Here is a 26230-nt window from a genome sequence, read left to right as displayed (position 1 = left end):
ATAAGGATATTTATAAGCAACCTGAGTTTCCTTGAACAGTCAATATATTCAGATTTATTTATACTTTTCACAGCGCTGTTTGAATTTGAGTTGAAGGGCAGGACTGTGCGATATGTTACAGCTCCATCTGTGACCAAACTCATTTCTATGTTTGTTTTAGCGTTGTGTATATTTTACGCCCGGTGATTTGCGATTGCTGTTTGGTCGGGTGTTTGCATACGTTATTGATTTTCTCCAAAGCTCTCGGGGTGCTGGGGAATAAATAATCAGTGCAAAATTATTTCCTCTGTCTCGAGTTCAGCTTTATTTGCAAAGATTCCCCGGTGTGCGTCTTTAAAATCATGCTGTTAATTGTTGTCTAAATTCAGCCAAGCCCGGATAAGTATAGTATGATTACAGAATCTTTGAGGAATTCATAGTGTGAAGACCTGTTTCGTTTGGTTGAGAAAAAGTATACAAAACATTTTTATTGACTGTAAACCTGTCAGATCTCCAGTATTCCCCCCACATACCTATGACTCCATGTCAATGTATTAAAATGCAGGATACTGCCTCTCATGAGCAACTATATCTCCACAATGTTCTTGAATCTGTCAAGATACTGCGGTGAAAAGTCAGCAGATCTTATTTAAAATGTTTGTCCTGCTTGGCTATGAACATATACATTTTTTGTGTCTTTCAATGGCTTAATATTTTGGTATTACTGTAGTCCTCGGAAAGTCTGAACCTCCCAAAGAAAAATACCTTTTTGTTTGAGCATCCTGCTTTATCAACTTCTGAATCAATCAATGACACAAGATTGAGGCAGAACTATTGGTAGAGGTATACTGTAGTACAGTAGGAATGTTTGAGAAACATGAATTAAGCCATTCTTAAATAATACTTTTTTGAAGCTGATCATCAGTTAAGCCTTTACTAACCAAACCGTTCTTGGCCAACATTGACTACCATAGTTGGACAAATTACAATGGTTACAAGCATTCTTAAAAAATATTTTTCTCTGTGTTCATCCGAACACATAAATGTATACAGATTTGGAACAACTTGTGGGTGAGTAATGAGTTCCTTTTAGTGCATGTAAATGTATTATAGTTTCTCATATTTATGACTTAATTTTAACCCAGAAAACGTATGTCCCAGTATGGAATCACTGATCACACACCCAGGGGGTTTAGGAAGAAACTTCAATCATGCTTCATAAACCTTTAAAACATAAAAAATGTCAGGGCTGTCAACAAATTAAAAGAATGCCTCACACAATCTCTCACTCGTCTTTGCAACAATACAATGCCAAGCAGAAAAAAGACAAATGGCATAACAAAATTTGTGAAAGACAAAGAAGCTCTGATTAAGTGAAAAGAAGATACTTGGCAAGTTATCCACAAATTTGACTGTTTTATTGTTCAAAACTGAATCAGTGTCATACTGGTAACTTTATATAAATGCTGCTGAATTAGATTCAAATTAACATTGGTTATAAAGAGCAAATTTGTTTTACAGCAACATCTGCAATGGTATACATGCATGTATCCACACAGAAACACACACTGAAATAAAAATAGACGAGAGAGAAATATATAGTAGGTCGATTGTGTATAGAAGCCACTATACAACCTAGTTAACAAGAAACACTCAATCCAAAGGACTCCGTAGCATCTCTCACAAGAATGAACCGTTGTAGTTTTACACTTCAGAACACAAACACATGAGATGGTCGGGTGTCTGGTAAAGATCAGAGTAACACACTGTCAGGCTGGGAGAGTATAATTCACAGAGCAACATCTCACACCATGTAGCGCTTCTCATTTCAAACATATACAATTAAAGGAAGCACCCAACGGACACCTTTCCAGCTGTCAGAAAGCTCCTTTCTACAGACTGCAGAATATTACAGTGGTAACAACAAAGTGACTGAGGTGGTCTTATTTCCCAGGGTCTTTCATGGAGTAGATAGACGCAGTCTCATTCACTGTTAAATATGAGATAGTTCGATTTCTTTATTGCTCTCACGCTTAGTTTGTGGAGTCTGATCATGTGGGCCATTGAGAGCTTCTGTCACTGACAAAACCCTCAGTGGTAATTTCAGGGAGGCTTGGCAGAGTAGAGTGGATCCGTGGCAGAATCATGATTGGGCCCCAGATGCCTCAGTTTGGAGAATGGCAGGATAGGCAGTTTGAAAAATGCATTGAAATGTTGAGTGTCAAACAAGTAGAGCGGTTGGAGGCAGACCGAATTTCCACAGGTGTGTTTTTCGGAGCCAGATCAAATTGGCTCAAACTAAAAGTGCTTGAATAAATATCTAAATCCAAACTTAGACTCTGGAGCGATCAGAAATGTGTTCTGTTTTTTTGTGTTCTTTGCGCATACGGTTTCTTCAGCCAGAATGTTTTTCTGTATATATTTGCCAGCAGAATGTAGAATCAGGCTGTGTGTTTGCTTTTCTGATTAGAGACGAAATTGTGTTTGTGATTTCAAATCCCTGCCAGTATTTCCTTGTTTCAAACACTACGCACATAGGCACATGCTCTAAGAGACTGGTAAAATGCTTCTCATTTGCAGAGTATTAATATAGTAATTTTCAACTGAAAATCGTGGTCCTCCTCTTGTCCCCACATGCTTGTAATTACACTGACATGCATACGGTGGCAGGCAAAGTGGTTTTCGCTCCTTGCAGAATGGACAGCTCCTCTTTAGTCATCCTGTCACGTTGCCTCCGGGAGCCGCACGCAATTTCAAGTGCAGCTCTCATTGTTTGGTTGACTGCACCAGAAGTGCTCCTTATTTGCAGGAAGTCACCTTATAACCACAAAGATATAACATGCAAATGTCTAAGGGTCATAATGGACTAGTCATTTGACCTGAATAGGTCAGTTTTTAATAGTGTAACTCATCGGAGCATGAACTTAATATGTGAGTGGCAGCTTAATGGAATGATTTCTTCTTCAGTGCTCTTAATATCTTGTTAGTCAGTTATACTTTGACATTAATCTGAAAATTGCTGAATTCTAATTGATCGTGGTTTCTGTTCAGTTGTGTTTCTTCTTAAGTGTCAGACTAGTGCAGGAAAGACAATATTCATTTGATTTGAGGAATATAGAGCTTGTTTGAGAGAGAGATACGGAAGGGAATGTGGAAATGGGTAGGTGTAAAAATCCCCCTTTCTCTATTTTTCTGCACTGAGATTGTTTGTATGATGATATTTTAGGACTTTACATACAGTTCCATACGTTAACACGTAACCCTGAACATATATGGTCAGTCTTCTCTATCTACTATCACAGCTTAAACCGAACTTGGCTTACGAGACATTTTTCCTCCATCAGTCCTCTATGTCAGTGGCCTCTCATTAAAATTCAATGCGAACAAGCCAGTGTGAGTGCTTCAATGCTTTGGGTATTTTTCTGTTCATGCATGGGTGATGGCCTCTGCTGTTCGTATTCTGGCTGTGTGGAGCCTGAGGCGAAACACAAGGTAAACAGATCTGCCACGAGCATCCAGGGCTGAAAATGAACTGGTGCACCCCGTTTTGCTGGGATTAATTGAATCCTCGCTGCCATTAAAGGGACTAGGAGAGTTGACTGACAGCTATCGCCAGTGAAATGGACAGGCACTGAAAAGATCTGGACTCCTCCTGTCCGTTGTGCTGACTGTGACAATATCTCTCTCTGATGTGCAGTTCTCATTGAGGAAGTCCTGGAGTCGAGTGTGAAGGCTATTACTTTAAATAGCTCTTTAAAAGCTTCTTTTCACTGTCCTCCTTCCAAAAATGTGAATCGCTCTCCTCCAAAGCAATTTACAGTGCTTTGAGAGTATTTTATAAGTGTGTGTGTTCCATGTAATTGAAACTTTGAGGTGTCGATGGCATCATATTTTCTAATTGAGTTACATAAGTTAAAAAGGGAAAGAAGATATTTTGAGAAATGTCTCTGTGATTTTGTGTCCACAGAATGGAAGTCAATGGGGGCCAATGTTGTTAGGTTGCATACATTGCTCAAAATATCTTCTTTTGTGTTCTGCGGCAGAAACAAATTCATACAGATGGGGTGAAAAAATGATATTCAAACTTTCATTTATAAGTGAACTATCCCTTTAATTCTGCTAATAAAAACTGTAATAAACATTATTTTCTTTGACCTGGTTGATCATACTCGCTAAGTTTTTCTCTCGTTCATATTTATACTTTCTATCATACAGTATCTGTTTTCAAGATAAAAAGTATTTTATCCTCACCCCCAAACTGTAACTTTGTGCTTTTTCACTTGCTTAGCATGAGCCATCCTTGTGGAAACCCTCGTACCAGGAGCTGAATTGCAGGTGTGCCAGAACTGCTTATACTCAGATATGGATGTTATCAGCAAGCTTGCAGCCAGCGGGGTTTACGGACCCCTCTCCCAGGAACCAAAGGGAAAGTTTCAGCTTTGGACTTTTGGCATATAGACTTTTGGCAAACAAGCTCCTGTGTGGTGGGTTAGGAAATATGTACGGGAACGAACACAAGTTGGTGCGGCGCACAAACATATCAGCATTTGTATCACCGACAGATCTCTTGAATCAAGAGCTCATGCTATGTGGAAATTCTTGTAGTTTGAACACCTGTGTCCTTTAGATTTCCATCGTTTCTACATCGAGCATTGAAAATCTCCTCAGGTGCTACTCGATACAACTACGTGTATTCAATCATGTGTTTTAGATGTTCCAATTTCAGACAGTGCATAAGGTGAAAGCTTTTTGCCTCTGAGCAATCGAACACCATCTCAAAACAAAATATGCTTCTTGTGTGCATGAGAGTCCTCTTGACCAGAAGCTATTATTGTCAATTTCATTCTATTGTTTCGTAGCTTTGTGAAGATGAAAAAAGGTGGATGATTTCCGGTTCAGATTCAACTCAGGTTGACAGGGTGAAAAAGCCAAACGCCCACTGCTAGGATGTCCCACTCCTCACAGAGCTCTATAAAACATTCTGTCATTCCACACCAGGTGGATTGGCAGACGTTCAGTGGTAGGAAGTTAACTCATTGTCATGGCAACTGGTCTTGCATATTTTCTTTTTTTCACGGTTACTTGGTACATGAGAAAAGACTGGACATGAAATGCTGACCTTTTGCGATGAAAAGCCATTTCACGGTTTTAAGGTAGGAAATGACGTTCAGATGTCATGAACAGGCAATTTGGTTGAATAATTTTATTCAAAATGATTTGCTGCATCCGGGTTACCGTGTGTTATTAGTTTTGAGAGGTTGTTATCTGGGAATAACAAACCTGCAAATGTCGCAACTGGCCAATCAGGATCAAGCACTCCAACAAGCCGTGTAATAATCGAAAACAACATGCACTGACACTGAATATGTTCTTGTTTTGTACTTCGATGCACACCAGTAAAGCTTTTTGTAAAGTATTTTTTTATAAGTGACTTAAATCATTTAACTAAGGCTTAGTCCTGGATTCAACTAATCCCTGTCTGGGAAACTGCCCCTTAATTGTGCTTTTATTGCATAAAAAAAATAAGCCATTGAGTTTGTGTATGAAAAGTTTCCACATGTTCACCTTCCAAAACTGTGAAGTGAATTATTGATGTTGTCTACCGACTAAAGAATAAAGAGCAATTTACTTTGTGTGGGCTTACTTGAATTAATCATTACATGAGACTAAGATGGGTGATGATTTCTCTTTCATTACAAAACCCATCAATTTTCTAGTAAATGACAGACATCTTCTTGCGCACCAAGACCCCGTCATTATCCACAGCATCGGTTTACCGCACCCATCAAACATTTAGAAGAAAGTCTATTGTGGTTGTTTTGCATTCTTGCATTTTTTCCGCCTGCTATGTAAAAGCACGCAACATGCAATCTTGGCTTCAAACTTTTCTTTCAACACGACAGACACATTAGGAAAGCTGAAGAAGGCTATCGGCAGAGATAATTGACCATCACGATTTGGAAATGTTACGCAACTTGATGACAGACTGAATCAATTACAATTACGTTACAATAATGTTTGCATTTATATTATGTAAATAAATCTGTTTTGAACAACTAAAACATCTTCATAAGATTCTAAGTGCCACCTGAGAAATGGAACAAAGGAATGGATTTTTTTCCCCCAAGTATACACGTTCTCTCCCTCCCCCCAGACTTCAGGGACCCCTACATATCCCTCTATAAAGAGGTAGCTATGGTTTCCATGGAGACAAAAAACGACTGTATAAGATTTGTACATTTCAGAGATGCAGATGTGCAAAATGGTCCAGGAGCAGTTTTTGCAGACAAACACACTTTCAAGTTCCTTTGCGCTGGATTTATAGCGTAGATGATGTGGTTAGAAGTGTTGAATGTATGGTGGAGTGGGGGAGCTCTGTGACAACAATGGACTGTGAATTTATCCCCTGCGTCTGTGGGCTGGCACACTTGATCAATACTAATCCCCCCCCCCTCATATCTCACTGGTCACATCAGACGGTACGTTTCTTACTGTCAACACATGACGTGACTCTCAGCAGACACATTTATCGGTTTCTGGGAAATGATTGTGTAAATAAGCATACTAGCATTGTCAAAGTGAATGTGTCAACTCAAGTAATTTTACATTCTTATTCATAAGTTATAAAAAATAAGGCACGGATATGATTTTTGTGCAAGTGAAATGAGCTGCCTCTGTCCGCTGTTATTATATAAGCACATGTATTGCATATACAGTATTGTTTTTCCGATACACATATGAAGATGCAATTGTTTTAAACAGAGATGGCAATACAGAATTTTCAACTACTTGTTTACTTGATTGATCTTTAGACTTTTTCCAATATTAGAATGAATCCTGGTAATTTGGTACCTTTTCCAAGAACCTAAATGAAATTCCTTTGAGTCTGTTTTGATTTGTGAACAGACGTGTCATTTTTATGTTGAATCAATAAAGGTTTTAAAGCCTGGTGCACACAATATACTTTACTGACAGAAGATGCTTCCACATTCATCTATAGGCCTATACACAAATGGATAGCAACAAAAGGACGTCCATATTAAGCAACAAAGAGCTGGAAAAAACAGAATCACAACTTCCCTTAAGGCTAGTTTCAGCAGAAAGTCTATTTTATTATTAACTCTATTTATATTTTGGATGTATTCAAGTATTTTTTTATCTCTAACAGCACAAATGTTTTACTGTGTGCTAACATTATGAACATGATAAAGTTTAAACTTTGGGCCTGAATATGTAAAATAAAATAATGCTTCCAATGCTTGTTATCTGATCTATTACTGATGTAGATAGTGACAACCCCGTCCCAACAAATCCAAAATGATAATACTGACAGTCTTTCTTATAAAATCAGATTTGAAAAACAATTCAGTATTCCACAGCCAATGGCTCACAATTACCCTTATACAGATTTCCCACCGTTAACAAGATCTTGTAATGAAGGACGCCTGCTTAAAATCTGTCCTCCTCTTGTCCTCTGGCCCTCAATGCGCGTCTTTGTCTCAGAATGAGAATGAGCCATTCTCTCCCTCACAGATGATCGCTCTTGTCTCCACAGCCGCCTGCTGAGGACGTGACGGCCCACGTGGTCTGGATGCCAGCAGCTGCCTCTCAGAGGACCGGACGGCCCCTGGCAATCTGAGAAACATCCTCCGTTTCCGTGCTCCAGACCCCCGCCGGTCTGCGAGGGACTAGTGAGGATTATTGAGTCTTGGGATCAGTGAAGTGTCCACTTTGGCCGCGGGAGAAAGGGCAAACTATTACTCGTGAGTATCCTCTACTGCTACTGCCAGCCTCGGTTCTGCCTTTGCAATTACACTCATTATGCCCTTTTGTACTTGCTCTGTAGAAAAGAAAATGCAGGGAAGAGTTTATTAGAGCAAATTAAATGGTTCGTCAAACATTATCCGGGATTTTAACTCATTACTTTAAACTCAGACTTGGAGTATTTTCCAATGAGTTTTTTCTCGTGTATTTGGTGCCACAGAAACAATAGATTCATATATTCAACTTCTCAAAGTAGTTTTATACAGTGCACATTACTGCAGAGCAATCAGGGGTAAGGTGCCTTGCTCAAGGGCCCTTCAGTCATGACCTGCTGGCACTGAGATTAGAACCAGCAACCTTCTGATCACAAGCCCAACGCTCTAACAATTAGGCCACAGCTGACCCCTGGTTATACTTATTATTCATTAACGCAAGATTTCAGCACTGTATTAATTATCAACATAACAGCAGTGAATGTAAACAGATCCATCTTTCTTGACTTTGACTTATACTTGGGATGTGTTCAAGACTCAGCAACACTACAGCAGATTGAAACCAGTTTCATGTGATTGAAATATTGCATGCGATGTCATGCTATTGTTGTGATCAGAAAATGCCTGAAGCAAGACTAAGGCATGTTAGTGTTTCGGTCAGTGTGTATGTATGCGATGTATAATGTCAACATATTGTAACTTTATGCTGTAAATTATTGAAATGATGTATAACATGGTTCTGTGTGTTTTTACGGTTTGCTATGGCTCATCCGAGCCACCTCGGCTCGCTGTAGATTTCTGTGGAATATCTTACCTCTGCCTTTTACTTTGAGTATGGTAGTGTCTAGTGTCTGTAAAATAAACATGTGAGATGAAGGTAGGGGGTCGGAGTGCTGAAGGCCCTCGGTCTACGTTAACTGGATGGAGTTTTCTGTATATCGACTGTTTAAATCTGTAATACTTTATGGTGATAGCAGCAGATAGCACATTTGCTGTTTTACATAAGACCCAAATCCAACAATAAACATGTTCACTTTGATATTTGTCAGATTACATAAGTAAATGGGTTGCAAACAGCATTGTATGTTGTGTATAATGCATATTAAGCGTTTGTTTATAGCCTACCTGCCATCTGAAGCCAATTCCATTACTTTCACAGATCATTCAGGTGGTGGCTTGACATTTCCAATGTAATGGTAATTTGTTAAAGGAGAAGGTGCATTCATCACCGCCATAGTTTGACTTGGTAATTTCAGTACATTTGTGTTTGGCTGCCCTTCTCACGAGCACCAAATAAGCAGAATGGCAATTCTAGACTCCATAAAAGACAATCCATTACAGTCTTGTTTCCTGAAAGAATGGATGGCTAATCAGGCCGCTCTCCGATCAATCTTCTGACAGTTCGGCCGTCATGCATCTCCCGTCCGCTCATGAGAGTCTGCTCACACTCTATAGTCCTGCTAAATGAGTGTCAGACGAGTCTAGCAGATTTAGATAAGACAGCCGCACAATGGCTGCCATAAACACACACAGACAAACAAAGGTGCGTGTACGCGGCCTGAAAGCACCAGGAGGTTGCGGATATGATAAATGCAACGGAAAGAGTGTCCTTTCAAACGCAGCAGTGTTCTGCCAGTGCATTCTGCTCCTGTGGAGCTTGAGCGAGAGAGTGCAGCTGAACTGAGACCAGTGCTGATCTGCAGTAGGCTACCTGAAGTTAATTAACACCAGAGATCCAGCAGCTGTTGTGCCTGAATCTAACACACCAGCACTTATTCCACACTATGAGCTAACACACTGTTATAGACAAACTTTTGTAGTTGACGAACAAATCTTACATGTGTCCTGTGATGTGTGACAGCAAAAATTAGAGGACAAACTGTTCATTTTATATTGTTTATACTATTAATATTTATATTTATCATATAAGAGAGATTTGTCTTTATTGTTGAAGTTCTGCAGTCACACCATAAGACAAATTTGCATATTCGTCTGTCAACATTTACATTTAACCATTTGGCACTGTTATCTCTTGCGATTTCACTGCATTCGAACCGTACCTTTTTTGATAACACTTTACAATAAGGTTGTAGTTGTTAACATTAGTTAATGTATTAGCAAAGATGAGCTGACAATGAACAGTACTTGTACAGCATTTATTCATCTTAATTCATATCCATTTCAGCATTTACCAATACATTCTTGAAACCATAAGCTATATCTGTTAACATTAGTTAATGCAGAGTGAGTACTGATATTAACAAAGATCAACAAAATGCTGAAAATAAATATTCCTCATTGTTAGTTTGTGTTATTTAATGCATTTACTACATTTTTATCAGTAGGTTTTTTTTCCGTGAATCGAAACCCACAACCTTTGTGTTAATAACACAATGCTCTAGGCAAATAGTGGTCATAGGTATGTACTGTAGCAAATTTAAATAAAGAAAATTTGAACCCTCAACAAAAAATAACAAAAATACACAAAGCATAATTCTTAAGCTACACGCTGCATCCTATTATGGTAGTATATGCTAATTACACTGGAGTCAACATCTAAACAGTGATTGGCTATAATGCGTTTCACTTATGCGGTCCATCAACTGACAGAAAGTTGAAGCAGTTTGAAATAGATGTGCTGTGACTTTGACCCCATCAGCCGAGCACAAATGGAGTAACATCTGCCCATACATTCCACCCACAGGGATAATTATATGTCTCATTATACAAGAGCTCACTGGATATTCTTGTAGGGCATCTATCCACTGGTCTTGCTAAAAAATGTCATCTGTTATTTATCTGTATATCATCTGTCTGTTTTAATTTGCTTTCTGGAAGCTAAGAATCTATAAAGATTTATCACCACACGGGTTTATCACTTATAATGTTAGCAGGGCCTTAGAACCCAGAGGCACGTGGATAATTTATACTAAGAAGACACACAGGCCCATTTATTTCTATGCTCAGAGCACCATGTTAAGTGAAGTAACTAGCTTGTTTTTCGGTTAGCTTCTCAATTGTGGACACAGCCATTTAATATGATTTGACATCTGTTTGTTTCTCGCTGGCCTTGCAGGATCGTTTACTCTCATCATTGAAGTGTCAGTTCATTTCTTAACCCTTTCTCTCGTCCCTTGAGGTTATATCTAGCAAACAGTTGTTACTAATGATACACAGCCATCTTACATGACAACTTTGTATACTGTACATGTACCTATTCTGGATTATGTAAGATAAAAAGAATACAATACATTACCTCGGTCTCTTTTTAAATCTCTTTTATGCCTCTTTTTAAAGCTCATCTGTGCTACAACTACGCAAGCGGAACATAACTCTAAACCATTCCTCTGTAGACCCACAAGAACATCTATTAATAGGCTGTTCTTTATCTATTCATTAGGATATGAATAGGAAACGTTCCCCCTTGAAGCGGGATGCAACCTTTGAGCCTTTGATTGATCGGATATCATCAGAAAATCCTTGTATCTTGGACTTCTGATATCTTGATGTTAAATTATAGCTCGCCGCGATGCTACAGAGAGTACTTATGGCTGTGTGTTAGACAAATGTTCTCTGTTCTCAATTTCTGTGACGGACATTCGTGGTTGCGACTGAGACAACCATGCCATTGTGGGTTGTTAGTGTGTATGTTTGTGGAGGCTAAGGGTATTCAACCGCGACATGATTTTTCTTTGCATTGGCATGATTGGAAGCAATGCAAGTAAATGAGCCATAGCATGTATAGTAAATCCACTTAATCTTTTCTCCTTTCTTTGTGTTTTATTCCACCCTTTGGGGGCATGTTTAAGCGTTGGAGACATTTTTCAGTTTGAAGGGTTTACAGCAAGATGTTGGTCTGCAGTGTTGGGCAAGCTACTTGAAAAATGTAATGAGCTAAGCTATCAGTTACTCTACATTAAATAAAGCTTCACTACACTGAAGCTACCCCCCTGGGAAATATAGCAAGCTAAGCTACAGCAACATGGCAAAAGTAGTTTACTACATCAAAGCAGTTTTTTTAAATATTTTTTTTATATTGAAATAACTTCATTCCAAATCAATGCTTTCTCAGTAATCAATAAAACTTTTATTCAAACAGATTGGCAGGCATTTTCCCTGCATCAGATAAAAAACAGATAAGGCAACTTTTAAATTATTTCCTAAACCAGAGGACTTGAAAATTAGTTTTTTATTCTTCTACACCCCAAAGTTGACAGTCAAAACAGTCCCAGTGTAATCAGTGTAATCTCCATGTTCAGTTCAATAGTTTATTCAATAAACAATTACAATTGTTGTATAATTATAATTTTTGCATCAACGAAAGAGCTTCGCTACTGAAAAGCTATTTGACTGAGAAAACAGCGACGCTACCACCACGCTACTGAAAAATGTAGTTAAGCTAGTAGCGTCACTACTTGTAGCGACGCTACTGCCCAAAACTGTTGGTCTGTTTGCACAGTTACAGGTACATAACAAGGCAAACTGAATAATGTCTGCATAGTAATGTCTGAACGGAAGAAGAGTTTTATGATTACAAAAGTGAGGAAGCCGTTAATGGGAAATAAATTGGAAGAGGGACGTGAGTATTATGTAGGTGACATGCATGCCTTGGCATTAAATGTTATAGGTCAGATTTAATGTTTTTTAACCAAATTGCTTCAACTGACCGAATTCAATTGGGCTTCTGTGGCAAAGAACTTAACAGAGTTCTAATAAGCTGATGAAGTAAATGTAAACTGTGTCATTGAAGACTTTCCAAAAGTCGATTGAAAGAGAACTAACTGTATGACAGGCCTAAGAGAGAACATGAGGGACAAGAACCTTCCCTGCTGAGACTTCATCCAAATCTTCTCTGGGTTTGATGCCCTGCAGCAATAGACCAGTAGCTCTCCTTAAAATTATAGTCTAGTTTTCAAGCAACAACAAAAAAAGAAGTTGTTTTTCAGGTTTATATAATGTGCACGTCTCGGGTTACTTGGCTGTAACCCTTTTCTCTGAAAAAGCGGGAACGAGATGCTGCGTTTCAAGCGCCATGGGAGAACGTCTTTATTCAGCCGATTGTGAAGCACGTGTGTCAAACACGGCAACATTTTCTGGCTTTAAATAACCTTGACAGGTGACGTGGCTAATTACACCAGCACCTGCAGGTTATAAATACGCGTGGTGCGAACTCGTATTCAGGTTCCAACTTTGTATGAAAGGACGTCCGGCATGCCTACAGTGCGGCATTGAGGTGCATCATCTCGTTCCTGCTTTTTCAGGGAACAGGGTTACAGCCAAGTAACCCGAGACGTTCCCTATAAAAAAATACTCCTGATGCTGCGAATCAAATGCTATGGGAAGGAGAATACCAACACCGCTGCACTGGAGGTGTCTGGACCCCCCAAGGTTGTGTGGTATGTGTGCACAAGCCAAGAAGAGGGATAAGACGTGACTCTGGGATTTAGACTCCAGGACGTGTGAGCCTAGAGTATCATGGACATCCAGACAATGTTTGTTTGCCTGGTGGCAGCTGCCCCTTTGTTGCGGCTCCCATAACACATGAAAAGCTGCTTCAATCTACGCCACTGGCTAGTGCTGTGGATGTAATTCCGAAGAGCGCATAATGGACACAGTAGGTGTAGTCGTTGTTGCTCCAACGTCGTGAACAGGTGGAGGACAGAAGGCCTCCAGAACAACCGGAAGCACAGTGGAGAACGGAACTTTAGGAAGAAAAAACGCTCCATCTAAGGGCGTAGGCCCTTCTGGTGGAGGAAGCCCTAGCACTTAAAATAGTCTCTACTTCATCGGTCGGAAGCCCCGAACCTCTCATCTGGTGCCCTTTAGGGGCCAGGCATGGAGATTCCAAAGCTCTAGACAGGGGTGAAGTATCCCGTGTGCTTGTGACAGGAGATCCCTCCTGACTGTGATCACTCATGGTGTGTCGTCGAGGAGGGATCCGAAAACTAGATACTGGTTGGCCAACAGGGAGCTATCATTAAAAGCTGGGACCCCTGGTGACGGACTCTCATAGGACTCCCTGGAGCAGAGCTATCAGAGGAAATGCGTAAAAAACGTCTGGGCCATCGCGTCCAGACCCAGGGGAGCTGGATGACTCAGAGAGAAGTAGAGGGGACATTGTGCTGTCTCCTGGGTAGCAAAGAGGTCCACCTATGCTTCGTAATATGCTATCCCAGATTTGTCTGACTATCTCAGGGTGGAGTTTCCATTCCCCTTTCGTATCAGCTTGTCTTGTCTTGCTGTGAATCGCTCTGAGAGACAGGAATTTCCCCTCTGCCCCGCGCAGGATCTGCTGGGGCAATTTGTTCAGGTGGTGCAACCGCAGCCCACCCCGGTGATTTATGTACGAGACTACTGAAGTGTTGTCCATCCGCACTAGGACATGGTAGCCTCGTAACTGCTGGAGAAAGTATTTCAAGGCCTGAAAAACAGCTATCATTTTGAGGCAATTGTTGTGCCAATCGAGAAGATCTCTCCAGATCCCTTGGGCTGGATGGCCATCTAAGACCGCACCCCAACCCATGAGGGAAGCGTCTGTCGTTAGCATCTTGCGATAAAAGCCTTCCCCACCAGTGCACTCTTCCACACAGGGCACCATTGTGTACCCCCGTGGTCTCGCGCAGACAATAGTCAGTAAATCAGCATTGACGGCACAAAAACACGGGAGGAATGAGGTCTCTGCCATGACCGAGATACCTCGGTGTGTAGATCCTCAAAAAAGGGGAGGGCCCCTTTTTTTGGCTCATCTCCTTGGCCCCCCTGTCATCTAGATTCAAATGCTTTGGGGTCTCTTGTTCCTGCGGCCAGTTGCGCTTAAGACAGTTGACTGCATTCGTCACTGCCCAAGAAGCTGTTCCAATGCTTTTGCGTCGTGAGAGGAACGCCCTGAGGCGGCGCACTCCAAGCCTGCAGAAACAAGGGATGCCTCGTCCTCTGCCCGATCCGAAGAAGTGCCAGGGCCCGCTTCGGAAGCGAACATGAGGATGTTGCGGCTCGGCTAGTGCACAGGGGAAACAGCTTCCGTCAAATTCATCTTAGAGTTCGCATTCTCCCTCTAGTCCCAGGGTAGCATGATCAATCCCCAAGCACTCAAAACAGAATTCATGTCTGTCCAGCTGGTTAAGGAACCTCTGACAAGGAGGCACACATTTTCGCTCTGGACTAGACATGACTCTTATATTTATACATATTTTTTTATATATTTATATATATATATATGCTGTTGTGTAATATATTTGGCCATGCACAAAGTCAGAAGCACATGGTCATTCATGTGTAAGCTTAAGAAGTTTTTATTTGGACTTCAATATTGGAGCGTTGCTAAATCAGGGATGAATTTTAATCTTGTGCAGCACGAGAGCAATCAATCTTTTATATTCTGTCCCTCAGCTGTTGGGAATAAATTCAGCACTGTTTCATGTATTTTATCCCTTTTCCAAATAAACCAGTCAGGCAACAGCTTTACAAGTGAGAAAAGCATCAACTTCTTTGCATTGTGCATTATTCCTTGAATTGCTGTTCTTCAAATCATGACGTTGGACTGTTATCTTACATAACGAATGTTCTTTGCTGGACTTAAGTATTTTTTGCAGAATACTTACTGTCACGCAAGCTCACCCATCTCATCTTGGCCTGCTAAGACAAACTCAGTAGACCTCTTATACAATATACTCAAAAATAGACGTAAATTAATGATAAACATTGAAAGTAATATTTTAAATAAAATGACAAATGCCAGAGGTAAGTTTTGACCACATTAATAAAATGAAATACCATACAGAGAAATGGAGACAGACAGCATAATATTTTTTCCTACCACTATACTCCAGAAGTAAGCAGACCTTAGGTTGAATACATAACCAGTGAAGCCACCCCCATGGCATCTTTCACATCCTCAACTCAATTAAATCAGTCCTTTCCAGATGCACTACTCTCCTCCATAGCCATTACCAGTCATCATTCAGTATCCTATTAGACCTTTTGTTTTCTCCCCTTGTACGCTTAAATGGTTTAGTCAGAGGTGAGTGTTACCTGCCTCACAAATTTGGCTGTTAATGGTAACCTCCTCACACGGATGCTTTTAGATTTAGACAAGAGATTACTAGAATAGCATCTAAGAAAGACACAATCACTGTAACTGTAAACTTTTCATTTTCAAAATGAAAACATCTGCACCTAGATGAAATAGCAACGAAATTGTGGCGTTAAAAAGTGAAGATTTTGGTTACACTTAACAATAAGGTTGTATTTGTCAACATTAGAAATTTGTTGCATTGCCTAAAATGAACTAACAAAAAATAATGTAGATTTTTAGCACGTATTCATTTTAATTATACAAAGTATATTATTTAAATGTTAATTAAGACTGGTTATATTAACTTTAATAACTAATCGTTGTTCATGTTAGTTTATTGTGCCATAACTATTGTTAACAGATCAAGCTTTTGATTTTAAAATGTGAACAAATACAATCTGATTTTGAAGTGTTACCATGCTTGTAGTGTTTATTTTTTTATTTGAAAAAAAGCTTTTAATAACAAAATGCAACCATTGTAATTATTTTGTCATAGAGATGTTTCTATTCCCCTTTCTCTAACTGCAGGCTGTTCTTGGTATCCTGTCTCTTATCTTCACTCTCTGCTTGTTCAGCGCCACAATTTATACACGCTAACACTGGTAGTGTTGCTACAGTGACTTAAGAAGCCAGTCAGGTGTCAACTTTCCCTGCAAAGTCACTCTGAAGCACTGACACCACACCTCTGCAGCTGCCGATACCCGGCATCTCTGCTTGTCAGCAATTCTTGCCTTCTGTCATATTAATCTGCCGCTGAGTGTATTAAAATGTGACTTTGGCATAAGCAGTCGCTGCATTGCTGACTGTAGAATGCCAGAAAATGTAAGCTGAGACGTGAAAATCATTCGGTCAAAAGGCGAAGCGTGCGGTATAACATTTCCTCGTTCAAGGACATAACCTCTGGGGTGGAAGCACATTGTATAACTCGTGACGGGTGCGATGACAGAGCACGTCCTTTACTAACAGAAGCATGAATTATTTTTGATTTGTCACAGGCTGACCATAAATCAGGCTGTTTTAAATGTCACATTCACATTGAAATAAAAACTGAATGATTTCTGATTAATTTCTGCAGAAAGTCAGAGATCATACTGTGAGTAATACAGTGGCAGTTATACTATTTTTAGTTCAAGCATGCGCTACTCGCTTTTTATGGGATGTAATGATGTGGAAATGAATGCGTGGCGTTTGGGTCAAATGGATCTGCAGTCCCTGGTGAACGTGATGCTGGCAGGGCTCCATCTGAGACCGTCTTTCTTCTCTCGATCTACAGCACGGTACAAATGCAGCAATGCAAATGTGCAAGAGTATAAAAGAGGGTTTTTACGACCCTTTTGGCAGCAGATTTCACATTAAAGGGGTTTTTCTGAACCCATGTGCAGTCTTTAAAAACTCATCTCCATTTATTTCCATGCAGTCGGGTGCTCTCTGGATTCTCTTGAAGAAAGTGATGTACAAAATTTTTCGTCTTTTTCTTGGAATTGGTTTCAAACACAATAATGTTATTTTAGATGGTTGCTCATGTAGGCCAGTTGGCAGTGGGTTTAAGAGAGTTAGTGCTAATGATTGTACACTTTAATTACCTGGATCATTAAGGAAGGCATCAGTGTAAATCACTGTGGTCCTGTGGTTTGGAGTGGCACACCTAGGGTTCAAAGCGTGTGACAGCAAGCTAAAGGACAAAATCACTCACAACATCAGTCTGAGTAATTATGCAATTAACAGAGCAACAGAATGGTATTGATGCTTGCATGGAAAATTGCACAGGGCACTATTCTGTGTGTTGCAGTATAAATTATTTTAATTGGTGTGTGAAGGTCTCGGGATTATGGGGCTTGATAATGACAAATAGGCAAATGTGATCCTAAACCTCTCGAACGTGGTAAATACAGTTTATATGTGATCCTATAAGTGTTTCTGTAGCTCGAATGGTAGAGTATTGTGGTGGCAGCTCGTGGATTTGATTCCCAGAGAACACACTTGTTGATCAAATGTTTGAATGCATTCTAAGTGGCTTTGGATAAAACTGCATGATTTATCTTCGTTATTTACTGAAAAGTATCAAAGTGTAATGCCAAGAACCTTTTGAATTGATATTTACGTATTTTCTGGCTGATGCATATGGCACACAAAAAATGGCAAGTTGAATAGTTGCAATCTAGACTAGATAGTTCACCCCGAAATTACAATTCTTTCAATCGTTTACTGTCATTTCTTGTGTACTTTCTTGTTTTGTGATACACAGAAGAAAGAGTCATATACATGTTTCGAATGACAAGAGGGTGAATAAATAATGACGGAATTATAACTTTGGGGTAAACTATGCCTGTGTTTAGTATCTAGGATTTTCCTATGCAGTGCTTTACTCCAGAAAAAGCTTCTTTAAGAGCAGAGTATTATGTCAGCTTACTATGTGTATAACCCTCATGCTAAAATGTTATCAAGACAACTGCCTTCCTTTTAGGTAATAACACAGTCACATCCCCTCACTCTTTATTTAAACCTACACCAATTAGTCTCTATCCGGGAGCTAAAAAGCTTGGAACGGGAAACTTTTCAACCTCAGGTGATTTCCCTATGGTTTAATTAGCAACAATCAAATTTAAAATCCAGAATTTCCTTTTCCTGTATGTTTATGCTATGAGTCAGAGTAGTCCCCCGAGTGAAGATTTCTGAAGATCTCGCTCATTAGAGGACCTGCTCTTTTTGCTCTCACCCAGTCTGATTAGCTTTGTGTTTGCAGCTGAAGATGCTGCAATCAGTGAGCTAAAGATCAGAGCCGGATGGCTTTCACCAGCGTCCAGACAACAGTTCACTTCAGCGGTCTCTTATTAAGAAAACGCAGAGGGTTGTGCTTTAATGACCACTGACCATGTGATTAATGAAATACTTCAAAGTCGTTTGTATATTATCGTGGTCAGACAGATGGCCCTCATCACTGTAGGGTGCTTAAAGATCAGACCACTGTGTTTGCTAATGTAAACTCTAAAGGTTGAATTTTGTATGAGATTTAAAGGGTTTTATGGCTATTTACAGCATCAGGACCGGAGTTTGTAACAATAGCTTGGCTAAATAAAAAGCAGGTGTAATGAGATATTACTGTACTTTCTATATTACTTGGATACAGAAAGTACAGTTACAATGGTAAATTGACCGTATACCATTATCTGCCGTTATAACCAAGCCCACATACAAAAATCTTCAATCAATTTTCATAGAGTTTAAAAATGCTGGGTTATTTTCAACCAAGCACTGTGTTAAAAGGTGACAAACTTAGCCGTTGGGCTAAATTAACCTAGAAGTTTTTTCATATTTGACCCAACTATAGGTTGACTCAGCATTTTGAGGTTAAATATCCCATCATAGGTTAATTTATGCCCCAACTGTTGGTTTCTTTTTTTTTGTTTAGTTTACAGTACTTTACTGTTGTTTAAAAGTAACTGTAAAGTATGTAGAAAAATGTAATTTTCTCTGATCTAGATATCGGCACCCGACCATAACATTATTAATTCCAAATCCAATTCTTAGTTTTTAAGTAGGAAGTCAGTGGATCATTCATTTTTGACGTAGGAGCAAATTTGCGCATCTCTGATAAATAATACACTGATCTTAGGCTGCTTTTAAATAAATACTTTTGGCTTTGCCCACATTTTTTAAAATAAACACAGGCTTTATAGCTCCCTTCAGACTTTAATGAGATAATCGCTGTTTCTGTCATTGCAACTCAGACACACAAACTATGATATTCAGATTTTCATTTGTCTGATGAAGATGCATTTAAAACACATTCATATTTCAGAGCATGTAGTTAGTATTTGCATTATTAATGACTGATCTTATCCACCACCCCACCCGCAATTAATCAGAATGTTTTTTTATCAGATACCCAACCCGCCCCACCCGCGGATTATCCGCAGAGCCCGCGGATATAACCGCAATCTGTTCATCAGTATTCTGCTCCCTTTAGAAAACAATTGTGTTCCAAATTGTTCACTCGTGTTGTTCATGTTAAAAATGCTGGGTTATTTTTAACCCAACGTCAGGTCATAAAGGTTAAATCAACCCATATCTTTTCTGATTTGACCCTACTATGGGTTAAAACAACCTAACACAGTTTAATTTATAACCCAATGGTAGGGTTCATCCAGTGCTTCATTTGTAAATTCCGAGGTACTGGTGTTGTTCAAGGAAAGGCTACCCTGCATAATTTGGCAGGTGTGCATTTCTCGACATTATAATTATTATTAAATATTTTGAAAATGCGCAAAAAAGCCTAAATGGAAAAGCAAATGCGAAGATAATCTCAGAATTATCAAAGAAATGAACAGGATTTTATTTCAAATGCGCGTTAAGGTGAAACAGTTAATTGTCATAATGATGATGTTGTGAATATTTGTGCATGTAAACACAACATTTCTGCATCTCTTCACAGCATTATTCCATAAATCATTGCAGAGTTTTTAAAGTTGTTTCTGCCATTATGAGTAAGCGATTGTGCCACACACGCCTTGCGTGCACACACAATATTCCAACATCTCAAACTTGACAGCCTGTTCATTATCAAAATAAAATAGTTATTGCTTATACATGCTTTTTTGACTAAACATATGCATGCAACAGGTCAGCACAAACATTTTCAACTAGCGCCTGAGGAGTGGGATCTGTCAAACGGAGGTGCCAGATTGGATTTCGGAGGTGCCGGATCCGGCTTCGGCACATATTTAGCCCTGGGTTCATCCATTTTTGACCCAGTGCTGGGTTGAAAATAACCCATCCTTTTTTAAAGGAAAGGTCTGGCAGATTTAGATAGAGTTTACTTTCTTTAGCATAGACAAAAAAGTAAATCTCTTAAACGACAATAATTATAACTCCTTTTTCATAGAGACCTGTTTGTTTATGAAGTATCTTTAATGGCTAAAACTTGAATGTTAGGTGGCTTTAAGTTGCAGAGAGATTTTATATACATCTCCACTCCGCATCTCCCCATCGATTTCATTCTCCGCTATATCTGGGCTCACGATTAATTTAGTGTCTGCCTTTTGCGATTACATTCAGCACACTGAAAGTAAATGAAATAGTGGAAGGAGGACAGGTTTTGGCACTATTCTCAATGCGACACGGCCATCTTGAGGCTATAGCCCAGCAAACACAACCATGTGGGGCCCAAATGGGTTGCACTTGGGCTGATATCTGGGGCCCACCTGGGCAACCCAACTGGGACCCAGCTAATTTTGTCCGCAGTTTCCATGGTGGCCCCACATGTGTTAGCCCACATGGGCTTATGATGGGCCCTTAATGGACACCATACAGGCCCCACTTGGGTTAACCAGATAGCTCCCATTTGGTGTCTACAGGTGTATGCCTAGATGGGTTAATGATGGGACCCAGCTAGGTCTTATATGGGTCTCCTATGGGCCACAGTTAGTATACATATGGGCTAATTTATTTGTATATACTGTATAGTTTGTATGGGTTAAATTATTTTACGCTAAATCCAAACATTTATCTTATAAAAATCCTAAAGGTATTCAATGAATCAAAACCAAGCAGTGTATGCTTTTAAGCAAAGTTTATTTCAATTTAAAACTTCTTTTGAATCATACATACATCATTCATACATAAAATATAAATTCAAACTTTATAAAACACATGTACATTTAGAATTTAAAAAAAACATATTTACATTTACAACTTTGTGTATTATAATCGTAGAAAAAAAACTGTGCAGCTCCTCAGTCCTCGTTCCTCTCTCTCCCAACAGCCCTGTGAAAAGACAATAATTACTCAACCATGATTCCACTTTTCACAGTTAAAACAACGGGTGTCAGGTTAGCATTCTGGCGCCAAACATCAAGATTTAAAATTAAAGAGTCTTTTACCCATCTTCTCCATGTGCCCTTGCAGAACGATTTGTTTGCATGATAAATATGAAATAATGTTTTATTTTTGTGTATTGTTAAAAGTTGTTAAAGCCTATTTGTTAATTATTGACAGAGATCTGTCCCAAGCTGCTTTATACACTAGAGTATACTAGCTTCTCTGCTATGAGCCCTGATCTAATTGTTATAACGCTAATCTTCCTCGATCGTGAGCACACCGCATGGTGCCAAACTTGTAGTTTAAGTATAAGCTTTTTCGTGTCTTGAACTATTAGATGGCGTTGGGAACAAAGGCATAATTTACAGCATTATCGTTTAGCATTGGCGCCAGAAATAAGAAAAATATGACGCGATATTGTCTTCATTCGATCATGACAAGAATCAAAACTACGTTTTTGAACCATAATGAAACAGTATTTTCATACTTAAAGAGTATATACATTGTGTATATATATATATTTGTTTAACTTGTAATTCTTACCTTCTATAAACTGCAGGCAAAGTTCAGCCAAGTCTGTGGACGTGCAGGTAAATGCTGGCGGCGCGATTCAAATACTTATAGGGGGAGGGGAATTGCTAAAGGAAATCTCACCGGATCTTTCTGCGGCTGCATCTCGCGGTACTTTGATGACATACGCCAATGGTTCTGCGCAGTGAAGACCATTCTTTTTTTATTCAAATATAAATGTTGGGTACATTATTCAAATACATAAAAAAACCAAACACAATATTTAAATTATAGCAATATCAAAATAAAACAATTAAAAATGTTAAATTAACACTAAGTAACAAAATACTTTTATATTTTCTAAACATTACATTGAATTAGATAGGATTTCCGCCTTAACACCTATATAGGTTTGTCTCCTCGAAATGTACATTTGTGGACACTAAATTTGGCTAGAAAAAGAAACACATTAATTAAATAATACTCCTTGTGAAAAGACATAACTGTAGCCCATTTTAAACCCATGCACACATTTCACATGAATTACCCAACTAGAAACCACATGGGGAGCCCACCTGGGTTCACCCATGTAGGTCCTATCTGGGTCGCCCAAGTGGGCCCCAGATAAGATGCCCATTTTGAGCCCATGGCTATACCTACTAAATTTGGCTAGAAAAAGAAACAAATTAATTAAATAATACTCCTTGTGAAAAGACATAACTGTAGCCCATTTTAAACCCATGCACACATTTCACATGAATTACCCAACTAGAAACCACGTGGGGAGCCCACCTGGGTTCACCCATGTAGGTCCTATCTGGGTCGCCCAAGTGGGCCCCAGATAAGATGCCCATTTTGAGCCCATGGCTATACCTACTAAATTTGGCTAGAAAAAGAAACAAATTAATTAAATAATACTCCTTGTGAAAAGACATAAGTGTAGCCCATTTTAAACCCATGCACACATTTCACATGAATTACCCAACTAGAAACCACATGGGGAGCCCACCTGGGTTCACCCATGTAGGTCCTATCTGGGTCGCCCAAGTGGGCCCCAGATAAGATGCCCATTTTGAGCCCATGCCCAGTCTGTACCCCTGTAGCCCATTTACAACCCATGTGGGCCCCACATACACGTGTTTGCTGGGAGGCTTTGAATCTCTCGTCAGTACTGAGCTGGTATGCTGAAGACAGGACTCTCACCATCAATCAGTTCTATCTCTCTGCAAATGGCCCAGTCCTACTTTACTTACCCTTACTGAAAAATTCTCCCCTTTAAATCAAAGTGGGCATAGCATTTCTTCCATCTCCTACTGGCTGATTAGGTTATTTAACAAGCTGAGCGGAAGACAGCACAGAGCTGATGCATACAAATAAAGAGCTGACTAAGGAAGGACACGGATAGAGCTGTTCACTATGTGCAAGACTTTTGGCTTAATGTTAAAGCAAAGGTGTATAGTAGCTTTACTCAAGTAGTATACTGCAATGCTCTCCTTGCTGGTCTTCCTGCAAAGGCTTTCAAACCACTCCAGCTGGTTCAAAACACAGCAGCACGCATCGTCTTGCAACAGCCCAAAAGGGCTCATGTGACACCCCTTTTCATCTCTCTCCACTGCCTACCGCTTGAAGCCTGTATCAGATTCAAGTGACTGATGCATGCCTACAGGCAGGAGCAGTTCTAGGGGGAGCAGAGAAGGCCAGTGGCCCTGTGTCAGCACACTTGGCCACCCCACTGGCCCCCCTAAATCTGGAATCGTTTCTGGGATTTTTTACCAAACCGAGCAATTTCGAGTACAATGCACAGTTTGTCCTGCGAGTGGCAGAAATGATGCTTGTGTATGCAAGCAAGACAGAAACAATGTCGAGTCTGTGCGCCCTTCACCGAGATTACGTCTACATCATACAGGTAATGGAAATATTTTGTAAAAATATAATGAAAATGCATATCATTACACATCATATAAAAATACTGGCCTATGTTGTCCGGTGTTGCGCATGTTAAATCTACATACAAAGCAGTCGTGACAATACAAAGATTCTCTATATTACTGTGTATTTTTTATTACCTCTTTTAATTTACAAATCTTTCAAAATGTTCCCAATAGGAAAACTAAAGATAATAGTCAGTCAAGGCTGTAGAAAGAAGATGCTTCCGAATAAAGAGTCAGACCACAACAACCGCAAAATACAACCTTTGTAACCCTGAAATTCCATTTGAAAATCATGAGTTTTTACATGAGTATTTAGTTTACATGGCATTCACATGAAAGTGTGCCAAAACAACATATATCACATGTGAACATTTGTTTCTTTAGATGACTGCTTAATTAGATTTTTGGATATCTTGTTACTGGGTAGTTTTGCATTGGTGTGTGTAAATTTAAGATGCAGAAAAGTGCCTAGATGGTTTTATTGTTGTCATTGTTATTTTGACTATATACAATGTGTTGTGAAATAAATGACCATGGAACATTAATTTGAGCTGAATTTGTTTCATAAGCTTATTTGTTTACTTCTGGAGAAAACAGTTATACACGACAGTGAAAAATGACTGAAAAATAATCATGAGACATGTTAGTGTGCCCCCTAAAAGCATAAGTGGCCCCTGCCTGCCCCCCCCCGTTTATACAGTAGTCTAGAACTGCCAGTGCCTACAGGACTATCACTGGATCTGCTCCGACATACTTTGACACCCTCATAAACTCCTACACCCCATCAAGAACCCTGTGTTCAGCAAACGAGCGGCGTCTTGTACTGCCTTCTCATAAGGGCAGTAAATCGCTTACGCGCTCATTCTCCTTCCTGGTGGAACATTCTTCCTAACTCCGGTCCGGTCAACCACATCTCTCACAACCTTCAAAAAACGATAAACGAACCATCTCTTCTGTGAATACTTGACAAACAAATGAAAAAAACCTGTACACTAACCCTTTATCTTTCGCTGCACGTTGTGGTCTAGCTCTTGTTGAAACTAGTAACTTTTTATAAGCACCTATTGTATTATTGCTCCTGTATGACATATCGCTTATTGCTCCCTGAACTCTTTGTAAGTCGCTTTGGATAAAAGTGACTGCTAAATGACTAAATGTAACTGTAAGTGTATAGTAGGTTTATTGTATTTTACTCAAGAACATTTATTGAGTATTTTTAAATAGAAAATATTTTACTTCACTACATTATATATATAAGGTATATACAGAGAGAGAGATTTGTTAGCAAAGTCTAGTCACACCATGTCATGGTCAGTTTAGATACATTACCTTATATTACAATAAATACTTTATATTAAATGTACATGTTTTATGTCATTTAGATTTCTGTTTGTTGCTTAGTGTTGTGGTTCTGCCTCTTTTTGTCTTGATCTTCTAGTCTGGTGGCAGAATCATGACAGAGCCAGGTGTTTTGTGTGGAAAGAAACATATTATTGTCAGTCATGACAGAATATACGTTCTCTCCGGTCTCGTCTCTGGCCCCGCCCCTCACGTTTCCTCGTTAGCTTCCCCTGAGTGTTTCAGTACCCACACTTGTACCTTGTTAATCATGCCATGTTTGTTCCCCTATTTAATGCCCTCATGTCTATTATCTTTTGCTCGTTTGTTTTGTGTAGTTGGTTCATGCCTTGTGCTTTATGACTAGTCTTGAAATTCTTTGTGTCTGGTCTGGTCTGTATATCTGTATGGTCTGTCTAGTCTAGTCTAGTCTAGTCTAGTCTATGTGTATGGTCTGTCTAGTCTAGTCTAGTCTATGTGTCTAGTCTATGTGTATAGTCTAGTCTGGTCTAGTCTATGTGTCTAGTCTAGTCTAGTCTAGTCAAGTCTATGTGTATGGTCTGTCTAGTCTAGTCTAGTCTAGTCTATGTGTATGGTCTGTCTAGTCTAGTCTAGTCTATGTGTATGGTCTGTCTAGTCTAGTCTAGTCTAGTCTATGTGTCTAGTCTAGTCTAGTCTAGTCTAGTCTATGTGTATGGTCTGTCTAGTCTAGTCTAGTCTAGTCTAGTCTAGTCTAGTCTAGTCTAGTCTAGTCTATGTGTATGGTCTGTTTAGTCTAGGTGTTCTTTGTAGTTTAAATTCTTGTCAATTGTGTTTAGTTCTCA

The 26230-nt window shown here is 39.5% G+C and overlaps 1 protein-coding gene across 2 annotated transcripts in view; it reads left to right on the top strand.

Moving 5' to 3' along the window:
• The window catches only part of b3gat1a (beta-1,3-glucuronyltransferase 1 (glucuronosyltransferase P) a), a 63324-nt gene that overhangs the window by 18854 nt on the left and 18240 nt on the right, over window positions 1-26230 (top strand). For both annotated transcript variants that reach the window (XR_013787174.1, XM_079465361.1), the window contains exon 2: window positions 7535-7742. The gene's annotated coding sequence lies outside the window, so the exon portion shown is untranslated. The remainder of the gene's footprint in view (window positions 1-7534; window positions 7743-26230) is intronic.

Source organism: Barbatula barbatula (assembly GCF_947034865.1).
Source record: "Barbatula barbatula genome assembly, chromosome: 10".
NCBI classification, from domain to species: domain Eukaryota; kingdom Metazoa; phylum Chordata; class Actinopteri; order Cypriniformes; family Nemacheilidae; genus Barbatula; species Barbatula barbatula.
Note: the sequence above shows the minus strand (reverse complement) of the source record. Positions and strands in the feature narration are given on the sequence as shown.